Source organism: Anopheles gambiae, chromosome 2 (assembly GCF_943734735.2).
Source record: "Anopheles gambiae chromosome 2, idAnoGambNW_F1_1, whole genome shotgun sequence".
Taxonomy (NCBI): Eukaryota; Metazoa; Arthropoda; class Insecta; order Diptera; family Culicidae; genus Anopheles; species Anopheles gambiae.
The window spans coordinates 57,614,465-57,636,183 of record NC_064601.1 but is presented as its reverse complement, the minus strand read 5'-3'; the positions used below and the strand labels follow the sequence as shown (position 1 = coordinate 57,636,183).

The 21,719-nt window shown below is 44.2% G+C and overlaps 4 long non-coding RNA genes across 4 annotated transcripts; 2 read left to right on the top strand and 2 right to left on the bottom strand.

The window, feature by feature from the left end:
• The first annotated feature begins 779 nt into the window (after positions 1-779).
• LOC133391429 (uncharacterized) lies at positions 780-1,373 on the top strand. The gene is made up of 3 exons (XR_009764922.1): positions 780-904; positions 1,011-1,101; positions 1,167-1,373. It is a non-coding gene; the product is annotated as an uncharacterized LOC133391429 (long non-coding RNA).
• A 1,872-nt stretch (positions 1,374-3,245) lies between these two features.
• LOC133391830 (uncharacterized) lies at positions 3,246-4,113 on the bottom strand. The gene is made up of 2 exons (XR_009765293.1): positions 3,464-4,113; positions 3,246-3,398 (listed from the first exon to the last, which is right to left on the bottom strand). It is a non-coding gene; the product is annotated as an uncharacterized LOC133391830 (long non-coding RNA).
• A 1,838-nt stretch (positions 4,114-5,951) lies between these two features.
• On the bottom strand, positions 5,952-7,158 carry LOC133391342 (uncharacterized). Its single transcript, XR_009764852.1, has 2 exons — positions 6,765-7,158; positions 5,952-6,689 (listed from the first exon to the last, which is right to left on the bottom strand). It is a non-coding gene; the product is annotated as an uncharacterized LOC133391342 (long non-coding RNA).
• Positions 7,159-7,675: 517 nt separating this feature from the next.
• On the top strand, positions 7,676-9,254 carry LOC133391981 (uncharacterized). Its single transcript, XR_009765402.1, has 2 exons — positions 7,676-8,838; positions 8,909-9,254. It is a non-coding gene; the product is annotated as an uncharacterized LOC133391981 (long non-coding RNA).
• Positions 9,255-21,719: the final 12,465 nt, after the last annotated feature.

Genomic DNA, 21,719 nt, shown 5'->3' with positions numbered 1-21,719 from the left:
CCTGGAATTTTTTGATCGGTCTACGCTCGCGGGAATGGTGGGTTCGTTGAGGAGAAGGAAAGAAAGGGTGGGAGCGAGGATTACCCAAAAACGCGGCATTGAGAATGAGGGGAGGTGCGCTCAGCGCTCACGCTGGGACACTCACGATGCTTGAAATAAAATGTTAACAAGCATCGATTTCAAGCATGCATGTCGCGCGACATTTTGCCAAGCGGGAAGCATCCCCGCTTGGCAAAGAGTAACTCATTTTGATGCCTCTCGCTACCCCTGGCCCTAGTTTTGAAGGAATCATGCGACACACTCGCACTCCACTACCCCATCCCATGGAAAAACGCTCCCACCATCGAGGTGTTGACCAACATTTCGCTGTGTGCATGAGACACACACTCGCACTCCTCCAGCCCTCCACAGCTGAACGCTCCCACCGTTGCGAATTTGCGAGAATTTTTGCTCTGAGCGTGAGACCCTGAAGCGCCAGAGATGACACTATGTGTAAAGACGATCATAGTTCGATATGGTCAAAATGCGTCGATTATCGTTTTATTTATCTGGTAATGATGTTTTCACTCCATCAAAATTTTAAACATTAACAACTAGGCTGATAACAATAGTTGAAATGTAAATCAGAATAAAATCAATTCATTTGAAGTAAAATAAATTCCATTATACTTTATTTTGACCATATGATCAACACTTGTGCCATTTACTTTGTGTTCTTCACTCTCACGTTGTGTTGTGATCGTTCGAAACTCATTGCCAGAACGAATGCAAATTTCATTTGGGAAGGATTGGTGTCGGAAGATGCAGTGAAAATTATAAAATGTTTATAGAAAAGTGGTTAAGTAAATCGTGAAAGATGTCAACGCAGGCGTAAATGCAGTTTGTTTTGTTACATGATCTACGGGTAAGTGTATGCATAAAAGACGAATCTTCCAAATGATGTTTGTGTTCTAACAATCGTACTGCTTTTAAAGTTTGTTTATTCTTCTATTATTTTCCATCACACGTAGCTATTTCATTACCAAAGCACCTGATAACCGATCAAAGAAGGTGAATCGGGCTTACAGAGTCGCCGTTTAACTTCAAATATCTTCGTGATCGGTAAGTTTTAAAAAGTCCTAGTTTTGTTCACCATTATAATGCTAGATATATCTTTCATTCCTCAGGAAAACGCATCAAACAGCAAGTGTTTTTCTTCCAACAGCACGCGCCTTCGGTGGAGCAAGCAGCCAACGTTTCGTTCGTCTAGCACGCACCATCAAGAATTGAAATATTCCCGAATAGCTCTGTGAATAAAAAACTGCACACTTACTGTCCGAATTCCCTGGAATGTTTTGATCGGTCTACGCTCGCGGGAATGGTGGGTCCGTTGCGAGCGCCTACACGCGTAGTCCAAAACAGCCGAAGTCATACAAAATCATGAAAATGTCTGCGCCCTGTTGCTTCGGCATCCTCGTGAAGTTTACCGAGCCGAACCGAATAGTTGTGTTCGATAAACATGTGTGCGTATCAGGTAGCAGCATTTGTACTGCTTACCTGCCGTAAGCCGCTGTGATACCGAGCGAGACGCATAGACAACGCATCAAAAGGACATCTGTAGCCGTGAGGAAATTTTTCTGTGTCTCTTTTGCCTTGTCCTTGCCTTTAGATCCTGATGAGTGAAGCATGCATACCTTTCGGGTACGTTCGTGGTATAAGCTCTGTCTCTCTCATGTTAATGGTGAAGATAGAATCGTATGCCATCGGCTCTGCATTCGAGCGTGGGCAGGCCCGTGCCCAACCAACCAAGCCGAGCTCTTTTGAAGCAAATCCTTCGTGATGAGCGAGAAAGCATGTCACGCATCTCACGTGTTGCCATGCGAACAGCTGCGCGTGTAGATGTGTGAGTGCGCGGAGAAAAATTGATGGATGACGAATGGAGGAAGGGGAGGAGCTTCACTCTCTCGAAGCATTTGAAGGGGGGCCGAACGCTCTCTTCACATTTTGCGAAGAATCAGTTCAACTCAAACGCTTGGCAAAGAGGATATACTACTTTGAGGCACTAAATATTTCAGGCAATGGAGTCGTGGTCTATTAGTATTAGTATAAATTATTTCCCTTACCCCATTTATGAATTAATTTAAAGGAATAAACATTAATCTGAGTAAAATTTCAAAAGTCACTTTTAGCAAAAAACTTTTTCCAAATGTGTTTTGAAATTCTGAATCGATCTTGTAAAGACGGGTTTTTCATACAATGCGTACTTTTTAAGATATTTGGAAAAGTACGGTTCATAGGGTGCGCGGATGATATACTAGCAATGCTATTACAATGAAATGCTATTCCGCTCTATAAAATTTTCAGCTGAGCGATTTTGTCTGTTTACGTTAGAACCGCTCCATTATTATTGCGCCTTTTACGTCCTCACGCGCGAATTCACAAATAGTTAAAGTGTTAGGCCCGCTTGTGATGAACAGTAGATTCACCTGCTACCATGTTTCAATTCTCTGATTAAATCGCACGTAATAAATAAATCGAATATCTCTCCTTCCAATTTCAATTAAAAACACATAACCACTGCACATAAGGTAGGAAGATAGATGAGAGGAGGAGGAGGAGGAGGAGGGGCTATAAACACGTACGTAAATAAAAGGGGGCAGGGCGCGCGTGTGAGCGAGAACGCGGCAGCAAACGAGAGATTTTTTTCTTTCTCTTTTGTAGCATTTCGGCTAAACACCCGAGCCTAACTTCGGTAGCAACTGCCTATCAAAGTTGATACACCTTCGGTAGAGAACTTCTATCGAAGGTATATCGAAGCAAATTTACTTCGAAAGAGCACGGTTTGGTTGGTTGGGTGGACGCCGTTTGTTCGCACGCGTTGAGGAGAAGGAAAGAAAGGTTGGGAGCGAGGATTACCCAAAAACGCGGCATTGAGAATGAGGGGAGGTGCGCTCAGCGCTCACGCTGGGACACTCACGATGCTTGAAATAAAATGTTAACAAGCATCGATTTCAAGCATGCATGTCGCGCGACATTTAGTCAAGCGGCCCGCTTGGCAAAATGTCGCGCGACATGCATGCTTGAAATCGATGCTTGTTAACATTTTATTTCAAGCATCGTGAGTGTCCCAGCGTGAGCGCTGAGCGCACCTCTCCTCATTCTCAATGCTGCGTTTTTGGTTAATCCTCGCTCCCACCCTTTCTTTCCTTCTCTTGAACGAACCCACCATTCCCGCGAGCGTAGACCGATCAAAAAATTCCAGGAAATTCCGACAGTAAGTGTGCAGTTTTTTATTCACAGTACTGTTTGGCAAAATATCAATTCTTGATGGCGCGTACTGGCGATCAAATCGTTGGCTGCTTGCTCCACCGATGGCGCGTGCTGTTGGAAGAAAAACACTTGTTGTTTGATGCGTTTTCCTGAGGAATGAAAGATATATCTAGCATTAGAATGGTGAACATAACTAGGACTATTTAAAACTTACCGATCACGAAGATATTTTAAGTTAAATGGCGACTCTGTAAGCCCGATCCAACTGCTTTGATCTGTTATCAGGAGCTTTGGCAATGAAATAGCTAGGTGTGATGGAAAATAACAGAAGAATAAACAAACATTAAAAGCAGTACGATTGTTAGAACACAAACATCATTTGGAAGATACTTCTTCTTATGCATGCACTTACCCGTAGATCATGTAACAAAACATACTGCATTTACGCCTGCGTTTACATCTTTCACGATTTACTTAACCACTTTTCTATAAACATTTTATAATTTTCACTGCACCTTCCGGCACCAATCCTTCCCATATGAAATTTGCATTCGTTCTGGCGATGAGTTTCGAACGATCACAACACAGCGCGAGAGTGAAGAACACAAAGTAAATGGCACTATGTACAAATGTTGATCATATGGTCATAATAAAGTATAATGGAATTTATTTTACTTCAAATGAATTGATTTTATTCTGATTTACATTTAAAATATTGTTATCAGCCTAGTTGTTTACGTTTAAAATTTTGATGAAGTGAAAACATCATTACCAGATAAATGAAACGACAATCGACGCATTTTGACCATGTCGAATTATGATCGTCTTTACACATACTGTCATCTCTTGCGCTTCAGGATCTCACGCTCAGAGTAAAAATTCTCCCATCTTCGCAACGGTGTGAGCGATCGGCTATGGAGGGCGGGAAGATTGCGAGTGTGTGTCTTATGTATACAGCGAAATTTTGGTCAACACCTCGATAGTGGGAGCGTTTTTCCATGGGATGGGGTAGTGGAGTGCGAGTGTGTCGCATGATTCCTTTAAAACTAGGGCCAGGGGTAGCGAGAGGCATTAAAATGAGTTACTCTTTGCCAAGCGGGGGGATCGATTTCAAGCATGCATGTCGCGCGACATTTTTCCAAGCGGGTTGTTACCCGCCCTCTTCCCCGATACCAAAATCCATGCGACTTTTCGCTAACGGATTGATTAAATGGCGCCCGATTAGACGATCCGATAGAAGCACTTTTCACCCGCTTGGCAAAGAGTAACTCATTTTGATGCCTCTCGCTACCCCTGGCCCTAGTTTTGAAGGAATCATGTGACACACTCGCACTCCACTACCCCATCCCATGGAAAAACGCTCCCACCATCGAGGTGTTGACCAAAATTTCGCTGTGTGCATGAGACACACACTCGCACTCCTCCCGCCCTCCACAGCTGAACGCACCAACCGTTGCGAAGATGGGAGAATTTTTGCTCTGAGCGTGAGACCCTGAAGCGCAAGAGATGACACTATGTATAAAGACGATCATAATTCGATATGGTCAAAATGCGTCGATTATCGTTTCATTTATCTGGGAATGATGATTTCACTTCATCAAAATTTTAAACGTTCACAACTAGACTGATAACAATATTTGAAATGAAAATCAGAATAAAATCAATTCATTTGAAGTAAAATAAATACCATTATACTTTATTTTGTCCATATGATCAACACTTATACATAGTGCCATTTACTTTGTGTTCTTCACTCTCGCGCTGTGTTGTGATCGTTCGAAACTCATCGCCAGAACGAATGCAAATCTCATTTGGGAAGGATTGGTGCCGGTAGATGCAGCGAAAATTATGAAATGATAATAGAAAAGTGGTTAAGTAAATCGTGAAGGATGTCAACGCAGGCGTAAATGCAGTATGTTTTGTTACATGATCTACGGGTAAGTGCATGCATAGGAAGAAGAATCTTCCAAATGATGTTTGTGTTCTAACAATCGTACTGCTTTTAATGTTTGTTTATTCTTCTGTTATTTTCCATCACACCTAGCTATTTCATTGCCAAAGCTCCTGATAACAGATCAAAGCAGATGGATCGGGTATACAGAGTCGCCATTTAACTTAAAATATCTTCGTGATCGGTAAGTTTTAAATAGTCCTAGTTTTGTTTACCATTCTAATGCTCGAGTTATCTTTCATTCCTCAGGAAAACGCATCAAACAGCAAGTGTTTCTCTTCCAACAGCACGCGCCATCGGTGGAGCAGGCAGCCAACGTTTTGATCGCCAGTACGCGCCATCAAGAATTGATATTTTGCCAAACAGTACTGTGAATAAAAAACTGCACACTTACTGTCGGAATTTCCTGGAATTTTTTGATCGGTCTACGCTCGCGGGAATGGTGGGTTCGTTGAGGAGAAGGAAAGAAAGGGTGGGAGCGAGGATTAACCAAAAACGCGGCATTGAGAATGAGGGGAGGTGCGCTCAGCGCTCACGCTGGGACACTCACGATGCTTGAAATAAAATGTTAACAAGCATCGATTTTAAGCATGCATGTCGCGCGATATTTTGCCAAGCGGGCAGGCTTAACGGATTGAGCGAGATACACCGTCGCGGCGACACGATACATGTTGCATACATGTGTACTACATTTCAAGAGCCCCCCCCTCGCTTTTTTTCGGATAGCAATGAGTTCAAACACACTTACGAATCCGTCGTTCAATATTTTTTTATTTTCTACTTTCTTTTTCTAAGCACATTCTTTCATTCATACACACACCCTCCCCACTGGTATTTTTCGAAGTATTTTTTTTTCTTCTTGAAAAACAAAAAAACTAACGCACACAAGGAGACCCACGGGAGAGTGCGAAACGACAAAGAAAAGAAAACACACACACACCTTCTCCTCCCCATGGTGTTTTTCGCAAGGTGATCCCGTAGGAGAACGCGAACGCAAAAACACACACACACAAAACCACGCACGCATGCAGGCTAGCACACAAACACACACCTCACTCCTCCCCCCCCTCGTGTTTCCCCCCCACCCCCTTTTGATTCCGTAGGAGATCGCGAAACAGCAAAAAACACACTCACAACCACGTACGCATGCAAGCACACATACACACACATACACCTACCCCTCCCCCTCTCTTGGTGTTTTTCACAAGGTGATCCCGTAGGATCTCGTTAAGCGAAGCGGCAAAAACACACACAGCCACGCACGCAGGCATGCACACACATACACACACAAAGACGCGCGCGCGCATGCACGCACGAACGCACGAGGGAGCGTAAATGAAGAGGTTCTATACGTTGCCGGTCTCCCCCTCCCGTGTTCTCGTTCTCCGACAAGGCTGAGGTGTGCACGTTTGTGCGTGTACCTTTGCCGTCCCTCCTCTCCTTCCTCATCCGTTGACCGTTCGTTGTAAGCTGGAGGATGAGTTCAGCGCTGTTGAAGAAATGAAAGTTAAGAATAAGATTACTCACTCTTTTTTGGTATGCTTTGTGTGTTATCATAACTTACCTTATTGCAAACAAAATCCGGAATGAAGCTCCTCGTTTAGAATATTCCGCATTCGATCACATCCTCGGCGATGCTCGACGCCATCAGTGGATGAAAGCAGGAAAAGAAACAAAGAAAAGCATCAGTCACCATCAGCATCATCTTACTCTCACACTTTTACATCGGTTGATGATTCTTACCTTTTCAAATTCACCAAAACAAACAGCGATGGAACCAAATCCAGAACACCAAAATCGCACACGATTTCTGGAGTAAACCGACACATCCTCCCCCTCCAATTGTTTGCCACAGACTGACGTGTGTGTGAGCAGCAATGTTCTTGAAGCGGTAAGCAACGGTAAAGCACACACAAGAAGAAGCGAGACGGCTATACGAGTAGCGACTTACGCCGCCGCACAGACAGCGCGCGTCATAATTTTATGCGCAAAAATCTTAAAATTCAATTTATTCATGACAAATTGAATCGACATTTTCATACTCTGACGAACTTTTACGAAAGATATGTAAAAACTTAATGTAGTGCAATTAAATTTAGTGCAATATCATTAGCAGAACATAACATTTTGATATTTGTTTGTAAATTCAGATCCTAAGAGGTACTACTTTTTTGAACAATAAGTGTAGAAACACAAATTTTGTCTGAGTCCAGAACAGCAACAGGGAAGATGTCGTACCCTGAGTGTGGAGATGTGTGTGTGTATGTGGTGAACGTTGCCGCGTCAAGCGTGCTGTAGGATACAATGCGTGTAGGAGGGGGTAAAATCGCTTGGCTTATTGAAAATACAGGCAAAGTTGGCGCGAAGAAAACGCAACACTGCGGATTGTATGGAAAATGTTGCGCGTTCAATCCGATTGTCATGCGATTGTCCTGGGGGTTGGCAGAAATCGCCTGTACACCCAACCAGCATTATCGCGCGATTTTTATGTGTATCTATCATTTTTCTCATTCTAACATTCACAAAATTTTTCATTCTGCCTCGCTCTTCTGGGTGTTGGTCTGTATTTGCTTGCGACTTGGCTGTGTCGCATCAACGATTCGCATGTTTCATTTAGCTCATCCCTTTCCATCGTTGGAGAGAAACTCTTGCGTCTCGCTTTTCTGGGACTTGTCCAAATTCGCTTGCTACACCAATCGTTCACGCAAGCGTTCTCCTCTCGCCCGCTCTTTGTATCATTGTACAGGTACTCCCCGATATACGTATCGGCAATAGCGTATCTCGAATATTCAATAGCGAAAGTCGAATTTCGAGGTTTTCAGTCAAATTATAACTAATATCCGTAGAACTTTGCATGAAGTGGTAGGTTTTAGTCACTAAACCTACCACTATCGAATGGTTAAAAACCATTTCAAATGGTATAAAATTGAAAAATTCAGTTGAAATTAGATCAAATAACTAATACGCTTACGTAAATTTGACGGTTCTTTGAACAAGTAGTACTAATTTTAGAAATCGAATGTCAAATGCAAAATAAATTCCCTTTTGGTTGAATATTAAAAACCATTTCAAATGGTATAAAATTGAAAAATTCAGTTGAAATTAGATCAAATAACTAAATCAACTAACTAACCAAATAGTTATTTGATCTAATTTCAACTGAATTTTTCAATTTTATACCATTTGAAATGGTTTTTAATATTCAACCATAAGGGAATTTATTTTGCATTTGACATTCGATTTCTAAAATTAGTACTACTTGTTCAAAGAACCGTCAAATTTAGAAAAAAAGCGTATAGCGAAATCGTGTATATCGAGTATGGCGTATATCGGGGAATACCTGTATAGCCACACGAGGAAGGCGCTGCTTCGCGTTCACATGAAAATGTGGTAGTGTGAAATCAAGTTTGCAAGCGGTAGGACGCGTCGGTGTGTGTCCGTTTTTTCTCTCGTGAAACCAGTACGGAAAAACTGTTTGGTAAGTACAGTTTTTAATAAAGGGTTATTTCAATCTTTATCAAACTGAATTGTATTGATAATTGTGATATAAAATCAATTTCGTTTTTTTAAAGAAATCGTAACATACGCACGAACGGAAGTGAGCACGGACCACAACAGAAGCAATATTCAATTGGTTGGTAAGTATTGTGCTTGAGGTTAAATTGAACAGCTGTTGGCAAAATAGTTAATATTTCCTTCTATCCCTAGGAGTGCCGAAAACAGAACAGGAGAGGAAAGAAGGCAGGAACGATTCGATCCTCCAACGTGCTAGCGCCTGGTAGAGGAGAAGCGGCAGGAAGGTAGAGACGAACATCCAGCTCGCTAGCGCAGCACGTGGGAGCAGCAAGAGGGAAGCAAGCAGGACGCGTACACACCATTCGACGAAGGCAAAGCTGGAGGAAAGGAAGAACGAGGAGAGAAGGCAGGCAAGACGGGTACGTGTGTATCCCGCACCGGTTTTAGGCAGTGTGAATTGTGTGAGTATGTAAATATGTATGTGCGAGTAAGAAGGTAAAATAAAGAGCGTAAGCATGTGCAGAATGGACAAAAGAGAGTAAGAGTCTTTGTAGGGAGAATGGAGAGAATGAAAGAAATTGAACAATAATGTAGCATTCAGAAACTAGATGTATGATACACGCTGTCGCACCGTTGCAGAGACGTGCTCTTTAGTGCTGCTAATGAGCACGATTTGAGAACGTTTTGAGCCCGTTTTTTCTCATACAAAATTTAAAAATGTCGCGCGATAATGTCGGTTGGGCACTCTGAATCTCGCTACCCCCGCATTACACTTGCGAGCAATCATGCGACACACTCGCACACTTCCATACGTCTCCACCCCTGAACATCGTTGAGGTGTTAAGCAAAAATCGGATCTGAGCTTGAGAGACACACTTGTACTCCACCAACCCCCCATGACCGATTGCTCCCGTCATTGCGATGATGGGTTATTGTTACATCTGTGTGTGAGATCCTCGCTCTCACTCCGCCATGCCTTACCAACCTACTACACGCCGCAATGCTTCCACATTTGCGGTGTTGGTAAAATTTTCAATCTGATGAGAGAGCGAAAGAAACTATGGGCGAATCATAGTTCTATTTGGCAAAACAGAAATAAAACAGATAAGCATAATTTAATGATATTTAATACAACACACAATAATTTACAATTAGTTTAAGAGTAACAATGATTTTATAAATGTGTGTTGTGTTCTAAATCTTTTTTTCCTGGCAATTGAAAGTTGTACACAAAACTATTCTAAAAATTTGGACAAGTATTGAAGCTGTCCCATAGTGATAAAAGTTGTTTTCTTCATCTGCGGTTCGCCTCCCTCGTTTGACAGATATCAGTGTTGACAAAAATTGGCTTGGTTTGGTTCGGTGAAATTCTGGAGTGATTTATGCTATTTAACTAATATTATTTCAATAAAGTACAGTTTAATTTGCTTGTGCTTACCGAGCATATAAGTGCAGTTAACCAATATTTATTTAATTGACTTATAGTGTCAGTGTGCGCAAGCGTAAAGGCGTTAAATTGGTTTAAATTAGCAGGTTAGTTATGTAAAGTGTGATGATTGCTGGTGTTTTTCTTTCTTTTTGAGTTTATAAACTGTATATTGTTATAGGATCCAGATATCCAGTTCGTAACGGCTCGAAGCAACGGGCAATTGTGGATCAGAAAGGAGGAAAGAAAGGGTGAGAGGGGAGAATAGTGAGCAAAAGCACTCACAGCCGGTGAATGCGTAGCTTAAATGGATAGCGGTAGCTTAAACGATCAAGCCTCTCGTGAGCGTGCACTCAGCGTGGCATAAACTTATGAATGCCTATAAGCTTTGTTTAAGCTACGAGTTTAAGCCTACATGTCGCGCGATTTCTGTCAGAAGGGCGCTTGGCAAAATGTCGCGCGACATGCATGCTTGAAATCGATGCTTGTTAACTTTTTATTTCAAGCATCGTGAGTGTCCCAGCGTGAGCGCTGAGCGCAGCTCCCCTCATTCTCAATGCCGCGTTTTTGGTTAATCCTCGCTGCCACCCTTTCTTTCCTTTTCCTCAACGGACCCACCATTCCTGCGAGCGTAGACCGATCAAAAAATTCCAGGAAATTCGGACAGTAAGTGTGCAGTTATTTATTCACAGTACTATTTGGCAAAATATCAATTCTTGATGGCGCATACTGGCGATCAAATCGTTAGCTGCTTGATCAACCGATGGTGCGTGCTGTTGGAAGAGAAACACTTGCTGTTTGATGCGTTTGCTTGAGGAATGAAAGATAAATCGAGCATTAGAATGGTGAACAAAACTAGTACTATTTAAAACTTACCAATCACGAAGATATTTTAAATTAAACGGCGACTCTGTATGCCCGATCCATCTGCTTTGATCTGTTATCAGGAGCTTTGGTAATGAAATAGCTACGTGTGATGGAAAATAATAGAAGAATAAACAAACATTGAAAGCAGTACGATTGTTAGAACACAAACATCTTTTGGAAGATTATTCTTCTTATGTACACCCGTCGATCATGTAACAAAACATACTGCATTTACGCCTGCGTTGACATCTTTCACGATTTACTAAACCACTTTTCTATTATCATTTTATAATTTTCGCTGCATCTACCGGCACCAATCCTTCCCAAATGAAATTAGCATTCGTTCTGGCAATGAGTTTCGAACGTTCACAACACAGCGCGAGAGCGAAGAACACAAAGTAAATGGCACTATGTTACATTGTTGATCATATGGTCATAATAAATTAAAATAGAGTTCATTTAACTTCAAATGAAATGATTTTTTCAGGCTTAGGCACGGAAGCCCTGACAGTTGATTCGTGTTTAACGAAACACGAAGATCATTCGTTGAGTTCGGAGCGTTCGGGCACGATCGATTAGTTTATAAGTATAAGTGAATTGCGTGAAATAAACTCTCTTCTAATTGTGCAATACAAGGAACAACACCCGGTAATTATAAAACGCTAGAAAAAGTTACACCGAAACGCGAAAGAACATTATCCGAAATCGTAAGATTGATCATTGGTGCCGTGACCAGGATAACGACAGATTCTGGTTGAAATAATTTTACGGATTCTCGCGATATTTGTGATTATTGTGCGTGTAACTTTGCTTTAGTCGCAACACCGTCGACCGAGCTCACTGTGTTCGCGAAATTTAGCGTCATCCTAAAACCGAACTATGGCAACCCAACAACGCATCCTATTGTCCAGAAGGACAGCGTTGCTAGCGATGTTACCGGATTACGAAAAGTTTCTCATAAACTTTTACCCAGAACGGGATGCAATGCAGATCGACCCTCTCATTGCAAAAATCGAACAGCTTTCCATCGACTTGGAAACTGTGCAATGCCAATTAGAAGACGCAGCAGTCACACACGACGAAATTGTGCATAATGCCGTTGTACGCGATGATTACGATGATCGTTTAATACGCATAGAAGCCGTGTTAAAATCAAACAAAATGCGTTTGCCGCGAAATGAAAGCGCAGGCATAATTTCTTTGGCAGGGACAAAACAGCCCACCATCGCGCTTCCCGGGTAAGCTTGTGGTTACACTCGTGTAAATAATACCGCGGCGACACCTAGCGGAAGACAAATGTCCTACCAGCATAAAAAGGCTAAACCTTTACGCGAAGCTAATTCTCCGGCTACGACTTACGCACACACACGCCGCACACTCGCCGCCTATATGCTATTCGCAACACTCTGTAGCGAAATGCCCGCAATTCATGCTCATGAATTCGGATGAACGATATCAGAACGCAAATACACTCAAGCTCTGCCTAAATTGCTTGCACGACAATCACCACACGCGTGATTGCTCGTCGCAACACAAGTGTAAGCACTGTAGTTCAACACACCACACAATGATACACACAATGCACTACACCAGCACATTTGCCACTGCACCGAAGCCAGCTGCGCCAAATGCTCCTGCGTGTAATACACAAAACACCGACACATTTTCCACTGCACCGACGCCAGCTGCGCAAAATGTTCCCGCGTGTTACACACATACAATCGGTGCATTTTCCACTGCAACCAAGCCAGCTGCGCAAAATGCTCCACACACACACAACACTGACGATCCCACGGCAAGCACTCAAACAAACAGCGAGGCAGCACTGAGACAAACTTCTGAGAAAGTTCTGTCTCAAACTGCGGTTATTCAAGCTAGCGATGCACATAGTATAATGCATCCTACAAGCCTATAATTAGATGGGGTATCTCAGCTTATTCCAATCAGCGATCGATTCGCTTATACATCAAATACAAAACATAATTCGATCGACATCACTCTGATTGGTGCGGATCAATTTTTCATCCCGGTGCAAAACACGGTGCTTGCGAAGTTTGCGTCCAAAGCCACCCACTACGAGCTGGATGTTGATGTTTTGATGATCCCCAAATTGTTCAAAATCTTTTACATGCCATCGGTAGCATGCATGGCATCACGAAATGAATCCACCGAGCGATTCTGTAAAGATGAAGAAGCACAAGTTAATGATAGATATTCACTCAAAGTACGTGTAGGGTTTAGGATAGACAAGGAAGTGATAGATAGAGAGAGATAGGACGAGCGTGAAAGATCATTCGAGTTGACAGGAAATGCGAATAAACGTCAGTCGTGTTGGATTAATCAACGGAAGAGCATGACACCGTGTGTTCCTTAATTTCTTGAATCCGAAAGGTTGCTTTAAAGGATGGTGGCTTGGCCAGATCACGACAGTACGAAAGCACGAAAAGTTTCACGAAGGGACAAAACATCAAGCTGTTCACTTACCTATTGAGCTACATTTAGATAAATCGTATGACGTATCCAATTCACTTAATGTGCTCGCCGCTTTATATGCTGTACAGATCGAGACACGCTCGGCGCGAAAGTTTTTACTATACGAGAAGCACCTTTCGCACCAGCGATCGTGGAAGCATTTATCCTGCGCGTATTATCCTGCAGATTTCGTTTCTCACGGTATGTCAGCAGAATTCCTGAAAAGTAAGCTGCGGAGCTTCGGTCCGGATTGGTTTTGTCTACCCGCTTCCATCTGGCCCAACCCCGGTACCATTATCCATGCGATTTCGGTCTCATCGGGCTCTATCTGGGCGCCCATTAAAATAATCCCTTAGAAGCTCCTATCGGGCTGAAAGTGAGAAACGTCGCGGCGGCACGATACATGTTGCATGCATGTGTACTACATTTTATGACCCCCCTCGCATTCTTTCGGATTGCAATGAGTTCAGACACACTTACGAATCCGTTGTGTTAATTTTTTTTTTTTCACTTACTTTTTATGCAACCGCGGGAGAGTGCGAAACGACAAAGAAAAAAACACACACACACACACACACACACATCTCCTCCATCCCATGGTGTTTTTCACAAGGTGATTCCGTAGGAGAACGCGAACGCAAAAACACACACACACAAAGCCACGCACGCACGCAGGCAAGCACACAAACACACACCCCACTCCTCCCCCCCCACCCCCCTCGTGTTTTCGCAAGGTGATTCCGTAGGAGATCACGAAACAGCAAAAAACACACACACAACCACGCAAGCACACATACACACACACACAGACACATACACCTACCCCTCCCCCTCTCTTGGAGTTTTTCGCAAGGTGATCCCGTAGGATCTTGTTAAGCGAAGTGGCAAAAACACACACAGCCACGCACGCAGGCATGCACACACATACACACTAGTGATGGGTAAATTCAACAAAAATCCGGAATCGCTTCCGAATGACTCCGCCAAAATTGGAAGCGGTTCCGGAAGGTAGGTGCAAAACTCCGACCTCGGAGCCGTCTGGAGCCGTTCGGAGCCGTTCGGAGCCGTCCGGAGCCGTCCGGAGCCGTCCGGAGCCGCTAGTCGGCAGCCGGAGCCGTCCGGAGCCGTCGGAGCAGTCGGAGCCGTCCGGAGCCGCTAGTCGGCAGCCGGAGCCGCCCGGAGCCGTCGGAGCCGTCCGGAGCCGTCGGAGCCGTCGGAGCCGTTGGAGCCGTTGGAGCCGTTGGAGCCGTTGGAGCCGTTGGAGCCGTCGGAGCCGTCCGGAGCCGTCCGGAGCCGTCCGGAGCCGCTTGTCGGCAGCCGTAGCCGTCCGGAACCGGCGGAGCCGTCGGAGCCGTTGGAGCCGTTGGAGCCGTCCGGAGCCGTCGGAGCCGTCGGAGTTGTTGTAATAGTCGGAAGCATTCTGAAGCGCATTAATTTCCCGATATTAGTGATAATTTTATTGTAAAAAACAGCTTACGAGTAAAAAAAGAGTCTTCTTCATTTATTGATATGAAGTTTTTTGTGTTTTTTTTTTCAAAAATAAAGCCAAAAATAATTGTTTGCTCCGTATATATATAGTAGAAAAAAAATGAATCAAATTAGGAGGTCAAGGAGCAATAGAACTATGACGGGAGGTGGGTTTGATAAAATACGAAACAACGAGGCAGACGAGTGTAATTATGGCAGTTTTGCACGGTTGTTTACATCGTGTATACGTGTATGGTTTAGGCCGCAAGAAGACGGTTTAGAAGACTTCCGACTATTACAACGACTCCGACGGCTCGAACTGGCTCCGTCGGCTTCGACGGCCCCGACGGCCCTAACGTCTTCAACCTGTTCCGTTGGCTCCAACGACTACGACGGCTCCGTCGACTCCAACGACTACGACGGTTCCGACCGGTTCCGCACGGCTCCGTCGGCTCCGTCGGCTCCGGACGGCTCCAACCGGCTCCGTCGGCTCCAACTGCTCCAACGGCTCCGACCGGCTCCAGCTGCCGACTAGCGGCTCCGACGGCTCCAACGGCTCCGACGGCTCCGGACGGCTCCGACGTCTCCAACGATTCCGGACAGCTCCAACGGCTCCAACGGCTTCAACGGCCCCGACGGCTCCGGACGGCTCCGACGGCTCCAACGGCTCCAGCTGCCGACTAGCGGCTCCGGACGGCTCCGGACGACTCCGACGGCTCCGACGGCTCCGGACGGCTCCGACGGCTCCGGACGGCTCCGACGGCTCCGGACGGCTCCGACGGCTCCGGACGGCTCCGACGGCTCCGACGGCTCCGACGGCTCCGACGGCTCCGGGCGGAATCGACGATTTGAATTTTTCGGAATCGGAGCCGGAGTAGCAATGCTCGGAAGCGATTCCGAGCCGTGGGTGCGATTCCGGTTACCCATCACTAATACACACACAAAGACGCGCGCGCATGCACGCACGAACGCACGAGGGAGCGTAAATGAAGAGGTTCTATACGTTGCCGGTCTCCCCCTCCCGTGTTCTCGTTCTCCGACAAGGCTGAGGTGTGCACGTTTGTGCGTGTACCTTTGCCGTCCCTCCTCTCCTTCCTCATCCGTTGACCGTTCGTTGTAAGCTGGAGGATGAGTTCAGCGCTGTTGAAGAAATGAAAGTTAAGAATAAGATTACTCACTCTTTTTTGGTATGCTTTGTGTGTTATCATAACTTACCTTATTGCAAACAAAATCCGGAATGAAGCTCCTCGTTTAGAATATTCCGCATTCGATCACATCCTCGGCGATGCTCGACGCCATCAGTGGATGAAAGCAGGAAAAGAAACAAAGAAAAGCATCGGTCACCATCAGCATCATCTTACTCTCACACTTTTACATCGGTTGATGATTCTTACCTTTTCAAATTCACCAAAACAAACAGCGATGGAACCAAATCCAGAACACCAAAATCGCACACGATTTCTGGAGTAAACCGACACATCCTCCCCCTCCAATTGTTTGCCACAGACTGACGTGTGTGTGAGCAGCAATGTTCTTGAAGCGGTAAGCAACGGTAAAGCACACACAAGAAGAAGCGAGACGGCTATACGAGTAGCGACTTACGCCGCCGCACAGACAGCGCGCGTCATAATTTTATGCGCGAAAATCTTAAAATTCAATTTATTCATGACAAATTGAATCGAAATTTTCATACTCTGACGAACTTTTACGAAAGACATGTAAAAACTTAATGTAGTGCAATTAAATTTAGTGCAATATCATTAGCAGAACATAAAATTTGTAAATTCAGATCCTAAGAGCTACTACTTTTTTGAACAATAAGTGTAGAAACACAAATTTTGTCTGAGTCCAGAACAGCAACAGGGAAGATGTCGTACCCTGAGTGTGGAGATGTGTGTGTGTATGTGGTGAACGTTGCCGCGTCAAGCGTGCTGTAGGATACAATGCGTGTAGGAGGGGGTAAAATCGCTTGGCTCATTGAAAATACAGGCAAAGTTGGCGCGAAGAAAGCGCAACACTGCGGATTGTATGGAAAATGTTGCGCGTTCAATCCGATTGCCATGCGATTGTCCTGGGGGCCTGAACCAACCGAAGAAACGAATCTTGAGATTCGTATGGTGAGTGCTACCGTAATGATAACGCCTACTAATTTTCCTTTGTTTACGTGTTACAGCTACAAGCGATTGTCGCGTATCATTGCATACTGCATTCACTGCGCACGTAACACTAAGGAAAGGTCACGCACTCAACGAACAGCAGCACACCACCACGCACCTTTAATCATCACTACCGAGCGCATGAAAACTGTAAACACTGTGCTACACCATACAGCGCAGCTGGATGCATTTTCAATGGATCCTGGGCAGCCCGAAAAAGGCAACGTGGTGACGAAACAAACACCCTGGCGAACACTAGCTTCACTCCTAGACCCTCTAGGAATCATTTGAGTAGGAGAAATATTACGGCATACTCAGCAGCCCTACCATGCAAAGCATCCTGTCCTGCCTGCTAAAATGCAGTCGTTTACGCACATGATCGACAAGTGCCGTTTCACGGAGCTTCATCAGCAAGAAGGAAGATCATTGCTCTCGATGGTACGGGATGAACATTGGCCGTTAGATGGTAGGCTAATTTTGTATTGGTCAGATGAGATAATTTTTTGTCGGTGCACACGACAGCAACCGACAGTTTAACAACTACAACTTTTATCACTACCACGATTGGCTGCGCGACGCGGTTTACCAGCACACAACGCGAGTGCTGCAAGCGAGCTTCATGAGCTAGTAACTATCTGTTCCGCGGCGAACAGCTATACTTATTCGTTACAGATTGCAACCGAATTTGCACTTGGCACTTTCCTCTACCCACACCACCACCCTCTTGCGGATTGTGGAAGGCAGCAGCGAAGACCGTCAAGCGATAACCACCTACACTGCAGCTTTCACCTGCACTACCGGTCTAAACTTAATCGAGGCAACGACGCGTTCGCGTCCTCTTCTATCGATGCCTGATGACCCTATCGATTAGTCGTCACTTACCCCAGCGTATTTCCTAGTCGGCACATAGGTTCAGCATTTTTCGACGGCTTGCCTACAAGAAGTACAACGCGTTTATTCTATGGCGATGATGAACAACAGCTTAGCTTACCTGGCAGACAGATTATCCCGGAGATCGGTTTGCTCCTTCGCAACACCACATGGCATACGCACACCAAAGACGATAAGCTGGTAACATGCCCCCCTAAGAATTTGTATCTTACCTGCATCTGAACGTGAAGGCACATACTTTCGTTATCTTTATTTGTTATTGTTTTGATTATTGACTTGCGTCAAGGGGGGGAGGATGTTCAGCCTTAGGCACGGAAGCCCTGACAGTTGATTCGTGTTTAACGAAACACGAAGATCATTCGTTGAGTTCGGAGCGTTCGGGCACGATCGATTAGTTTATAAGTATAAGTGAATTGCGTGAAATAAACTCTCTTCTAATTGTGCAATACAAGGAACAACACCCGGTAATTATAAAACGCTAGAAAAAGTTACACCGAAACGCGAAAGAACATTATCCGAAATCGTAAGATTGATCATGATTTTATTCTGATTTACATTTCAAATATTGTTATCAGCCTAGTTGTTAACGTTTAAAATTTTGATGAAGTGAAAACATCATTACCAGATAAATGAAACGACAATCGACGCATTTTGACCATATCGAATTATGATCATCTTTACACATAGTGTCATCTCTTGCGCTTCAGGATCTCACGCTAAGAGTAAAAATTCTCCCATTTTCGCAACGGTGGGAGCGATCGGCTATGGAGGGCTGGAGGAGTGCGAGTGTGTGTCTCATGCACACAGTGAAATTTTGGTCAACACCTCGATGGTGGGAGCGTTTTTCCATGGGATGGGGTAGTGGAGTGCGAGTGTGTCGCATGATTCCTTCAAAACTAGGGCCAGGGGTAGCGAGAGGCATCAAAATGAGTTACTCTTTGCCAAGCGGGAAGTAAGGCTCAGCCCTCTACGTTACGCTAGCGTTACGCGTAACGCCTGTTAATCACAAACCCAAGCAACATTTTTGAACGTTTGTTTTAAAAGCCGTGGATGAGCAAATTAATAGATAATCATGTCTTATTATTGTTTAATTTTATATGATAATTAGAAAAACTTTGTTGATAATTAGAAAAGTTGTCACAACTGCAAGAATTATAATTTTAACAATCTTATAAATAAAAGATGTAAATAAAAAAAAAAGATTGTTTATTTATTTACCCAGTTATTGATAAGGTAGTATAATGAAAAACTTACAAGTATTTATTAACTTCATTAACCTCATTTTAAAAAGAGCCCTTGCATCTAAAGTAATTTTTATTCAAAATGGCCAGAAACATAGATTGAAAAGGTAATAGTTATATTTCATATATATAATTTAATTAAAAATATTTTAATATTTTATATTTTCTAATCATAGAAAATGTTACTCTAATTGAAAGCTTTTGGGGTGTTCATGAGCTTCCTTCTTTCAGACTTTTTTTCATTAATCATAATGCAACAATTTTTTTTTTAAATATATTTATTTGCGTGTACAGATTAATTTCTATTTACTAGTGTGGATATTTACAACAAAAAAAAACTTTACATTTACAAACGTAGTGCACACTTAAGGACGACTAAATCTATCTCAACATCGTTGTTTTCAACGATGTGGAAAATGTAGTTAGCAAACAACCTAAGAATAAATATACGTATTCCCAGACTAACTCCTGCTAGTTCTGGAAATCGCAGACTATTGAACAAATAGGGGCGTCCTGGAGCTATTGAAACTATTTCTTGCTGCAGCAGTGCCCAAGCCGCCGCTACTCTACTACAGCAAGCAAATTTGTGTTCCAGACTTTCCAGACATTTGGGGACAAAACGAACATCGATTGGAAGCCCTTCTTCCCATCCGAAACAAGAGCTCTCCATGTGACACTTTACCATTTGCTAGCATGTATAGAGTAGCTCGTTGTTGTGCTGATAAATCAAAGCTTTGCATATTAGCCCAGATTCTGGTCCAACAAAGTTGTTGATTTTCATGTGCTACTTTGGCATCTGGTAGCTTGTCCACAAGTATGCGACGAAGTTTACATGAAGAGGGGTTTGCGACATATTCAGCGGGTAAATAGGCCAGTTGTCTCACAACGATTTTTAGGCAGGGATACCAGCTTGGAATGGTGGCCAGATTTGGCGGATTACCAGCTTGGACGATATGAGGCTCGCTGTATTTGAGGGAGCTGCACTCTGCTCGGTATCGGTTTGTCAAGAGGGCATATGCAGTTATTGCTGGTATGTGCAGGTTCAGTCCACCTCGCTTCCGTGGCAAAGCAAGTTGCTGCAGTGGAACTCGGATTCCTCCATTGCCATGCCAAAGAAATCCTCCTATTATGCTGGAGACTCTTGCCGTGTCTAATGCTCGAGCACCACATATTGAAGCCACGTACCATAGCTTGGGGAGCAGAAACGTGTTCAACAGTAGAACTTTTTGCACGATGTTTAAATTCCTCATGCGATGCAGCCAGACTAACGAGGCGAAGTGCTGGATCACGACATCCCAATTGTGTCCCATGTCGTCACGGATATTATTAGAAAATAATATACCTAGCAGACGCAATCTTTCCACGGTATGCAGCCATGGAACAGATATCCTTGATGGTGTGGTCAGTCCTATGTCGAGCGCTGTGGTTTTCTGCACGTTGAGACGGGCTCCAGAGACACAGCCAAATGCCTCAAAGAGTTCTCGCACACGCTCGATTTTGTCGGGAGATGTTGTCACCACAGAGATGTCGTCGGCATATGCATTGACCAGGTCATCCTGATCGCAACAAATACCTTCTAATCTTGTGATGAGGGGTTGAAGGTAGAGGATAAAAAGGTGCATGGAAAGGGGATCTCCCTGACGGACGGAACGAAGGATCGGGAAGGAAGGAGAGAGGATTCCATTGATAAGGATACGGGAGGTGGACCGTTCACCAATTGTTCTCAAAAGCCCCACTAGCCCCGAATTGAAACCCCAAGAGAGCATGTTGTTGAAGAGAAAGTCTCTATTGACGCGATCAAAAGCATGTGAAAGATCGAAGGAGACAAGCTTACCACACTTTCGTTTCCTCTGCAAATCTACCACCCTCTCCTTAACGGAAAGAACAGCCTGAAAAATGTTGCATGGTTTATTACAACACTTTTGCGCTGTCGAGACTATCTCCCACCCACCGATGATGCCATCGATTCTGTGTTTGACAATCCGCGACAGAAGCTTGTAATCTACGTTAAGGAGTGATATAGGTCGAAATGCAGACATGGTAGTCCCACCTCCCCTTTTCTTAACCAGCACTATGACCCCGTCAACGAAACTTGGAGGAATCTCTCCTAAGAGAGCCTCATTGCCTGCGCCTAAACGTATGGTCCAAAACAGCCGAAGTCATACAAAATCATGAAAATGTCTGCGCCCTTGTGTTCCGGCGTCCTCGTGAAGTTTACCGAGCCGTACCGAACAGTTGTGTTCGATAAATATGTGTGCGTATCAGGTAGCAGCATTTGTACTGCTTACCTGCCGTATGCCAATGTGATACCGAGCGAGACGCATAGACAACGCATCAAAAGGACATGTGTAGCCGTGAGGAAATTTTTCTGTGTCTCTTTTGCCTTGTCCTTGCCTTTAGATCCTGATGAGTGAAGCATGCACACCTTTCGGGTACGTTCGTGGTATAAGCTCTGTCTCTCTCATGTTAATGATGAAGATAGA